Below are 3,849 nucleotides of genomic sequence, written 5' to 3' on the forward strand. Positions count from 1 at the left end.
TACGCTACATTGGGTGGCCGATAAACAGCGCACATGCCAAGTCGCACATTTTTGTAGTATAATATGAAACTTAGCGTTTCGACATCATCGTTGTTCACTCCGATCTCTATTTTCTGTATCTTTAACCCATATTTGTAATACACAAGAATTCCACCTCCCCTCTTGTTACTTCTGCTTTGTGTGATTACTTCGTAGCCCGGCAAGCTAAATGCAGACTGTGGTGTGGAATCGCTTATCCAACCTTCCGTGATTACACATACGTCTAAATCCAACTTACGTATTACATAATTTAATTCATCCAATTTCGGAAGCAATGATCTCACGTTAGCGACTCCCGCACGGAAGAAGGAGACATTTGGCATTGGCAACGTCTGCGCTGGCGATGGGTCAGTGTCGCCTGGAGGGTTGAGCGACAAGAGGGGTGCCTTGTTTACAGTTTTGGAATTGCAAGGAATGCAGGTTGTCTTCATGCTATTCAGTGCTACCAACTATTGAGTGAAAAAAAAAAAAAAAAAGATTGACAAGTTAGCAAAGACTTACCTCTGCCAAGAGCATACAGCAGATGCGACACCATACCAAACGTAGTTTTACGGATTTCTAGCATCACTGACACATAACACTTAACACTATGATCACCGATTAAACTTTGGTTACACACTTTTGCTATTGGAGGGGGGGGGAATAAAAATGAAAAAAAAATGAAATTATAATAATAAAAAATAATAATAAAGAAAAAAAGAGTAAAAATGTGAGAAAAAAAAGATATACACACACACAGATAGTTGTTAAATAATGTTTTTAAAGTATTTTCATTCTTTAGCGGCTACGGATTGATACGATTTCAGGTCGGTAGATAAAGATGAAGATGCACTATATTTAATACACATTTACACTTAAGCACCAACACAAACTGTTCATGAAAGGGGGGGGGGGGGTACGATCACAGTTGATCCAGTTCTCTCATGCACGTGATGGTGTTCTTTCTGCCGTTCTCCGTACGGACGACGATCCTTCCGTCCTCGGTGTAGCAGTATCGTCGGCCGAACTTGTCTTTGGCCGCACGCAAGATCTCTTGGCGTACGGCTGTGAGGGACTCCGTGATGAATATGGAACTCCCTGCTTCCTTCAGTAGGAGAATTTTGAGGATTAGTTTCGCTTACTACACTACAAAACACATTAGAAACAGTCATTACTTTCACGGGGGCAAAAATCATGTTCCCTAGTGTTATTATCTGACGCTGGACTCACTGAACCGCTGGGCCTCGGGAGAGTGTCCGAGTTGCTCCCGACTAGGGCCAGCTCTGCCTTCAGCAGATTATGTTTTGCTACAGTTTGACGTAACAGTTTTTTAGCCTCAGTTTTTTGTTTTAAGACTACTATGTGTGCACACAGGCTGATCGGGACTGGATCTACAGTTTAAAGTGGGATCCGAACCATTATGTGCCTTCACAGGGCATCAAACCCGGAACAACTTGATTTAATAGCGACGACGTTAGAAGTACGCCATTGGATTGTTTTTTTAAAAGTCCATTTTGTGCATAGGCTAATCGGGACTGAACCTACAGTTTAAAGTGGGATCCGAACCAATTTCTGTCTCCACCGGGAATCGAACCCAGGACCCCCAGATTACAATGCGACGACGTTACCAATACGCCATCGAGGAGGTTCTCTACACCATCAGGGAGGCCCTGTATGGTTTTAGCACTCTTAACCATATTTTCGTACATTCAATACTTATTTCGTTATTAGGGAAAAAAACTCGCCCTGCAGAGAGAGAGATCATGCACTACTTATTGTAAAGTAGTTATCACAACCATACAGGGTCGTCGCCAGAAATTTTTGTAGGGGGTCAAAACTTGATCAGTAGAAATAATTATAATACTAATAATAATAATAATAATTACCACGCTTTTGATTGTTATTTTAAAATAATAACTATTTCAAAATAATAAAATTAACCAAATTTATCATTATTATTATAATTATATAAATGGGAAAACTTTACTACTCGGCCTCATGAATTTTCAACACAACTGTATTCCATTATACATTTACATTTCATACAGTTACTGTAATGAAATTCATAGTTATTGTATTTTGTTATTAACTTTACACACCTTGTCAAAAAAGAGACCTTAAAAGTTATGGGAAATTTTATTCAAAGTTTATGTTGTGTGATCTCTAACACAAAACTATAGCTACGTTTTGGGATTGTAGGAACTGAGGAACCAGGCACGTATCAAGGAATTCCTTTCGGGGGGGGGGGGCTGAACATCATATTTTTAAGGGGTATAGATAGAACCTCACAATTGTATGTTTAAGGCCTGTGGTGGAGATTGGGTTCCAAAACGGGGGGGGGGGGGGAATCCAAGGAAAGTTTACTTTCTCTTGGTAGACAGGCTTAGGATTAAGAGGCAAAAAAAATGGGGAGCAACTATCCCCTAAATCGTTGCCATTGTTTAAGGCTGCCATTTTAATCAGAACGTGAAATCGGAACGTTTTTTACCATTAGACTCCCCTGTTTCCATGCATTAACATTGTGTGTCGGAACTATCTGAATATGTGTGTTAGTCCATTTCTTCTCATCAGGCATCAACACATCTATGGTGTCTGAGTGTTTACACATGCACGGGATGGACAATCCACTCGACATCGCGAGATTCAAACTGTGGGCTGTGAGGTGGACGCAGACAGTTCTCGAATATTTCTCTGATTCGAGCCTGAACACCACTAATGTGTCTTGTCCTCCCATGTTTGCAGCTCTTATAAAAGCCGAAACCCACTAAATTGTTCATATTCAGGCCTCTGAAAACCCTTCCGTTCCCAACACATCTAATGTTTCGTCTCCCAATATGATCAATTTCTAGTGACGTGCCCAAGGGAGGATTGGTGGGGTCATAACCCCATTTGATCCGGTATTCCTTAAAAAAGGAACGTGAAAGACAGGAAAAGATGGCAAAATGAGGACTGACTACCAAAAATATTATTCGTAACCCGTCTACCTACTGATAATCCTGGGCACGCCATTCTTTATCTCGGACACATTTTTTTAAAATCAACTCACCAGAAGTTCTTATCATTTCGTATTCGAGACTTAGGTAAAGTGCGTTCTTCCGGCAGGTTTGGATATTATCCTTTGGGTTTGGGGTGATTTCGCCTGCCTTCGCACAAACATTGTCTGTAGCATAAGCGTAGCTAGAACATTATATTTGGGTGTGCACAAAGAAAAAAAAATGAGGTCTTGTACCTTTTTAATAGCATATTTTGCAACACAATCACTTGGCTCTTTAACTGCACTGATGTTTGTAAAGGAATATAAATTCACTAAATGACAGTGTTGAAAATTTCTGAATATATGTAATAGAAAAAAAAAAAATTGCATAGAAATTACACACACACAAAATGTTCATAAATGTTACAAACAAATACATCAAAATACACGTCATCTATAACAAGAGACGTCTGTCAAAAGGTACAATGTTCTTAAACTCATCAATAACTTCATTTACATCAATAGACTAAGCTTTTTCCTGTTCTCAAATAGCAAGAGCAGGGCTTCCAATCTATCCTGCTTCTGAGTTGCTCTTAATTTAGTTTTAACTTGGGAAACCTTGGAGAAAGCTGTCTCTCACACGTGCAGCTTGTGACAGGTATAGAAGAAAGGCGCTACAGTACAGAGTAGAATGCAGTAAATATCTTCTTTCTCCAATGACATCAAAAAATCGAAAATCTATAGACACTCGTTTCATCAGCAACAATGCACAAGTTTGTACCAAGTAATGACATTTTTAACTTCTTACAAACTGCCGCTTATTTTCTCTCTTATTGAAATATCTGTCTTTAATTCTC

Source organism: Lepisma saccharinum, chromosome 9 (assembly GCF_977018435.1).
Source record: "Lepisma saccharinum chromosome 9, izLepSacc3.1, whole genome shotgun sequence".
Lineage (NCBI taxonomy): Eukaryota > Metazoa > Arthropoda > Insecta > Zygentoma > Lepismatidae > Lepisma > Lepisma saccharinum.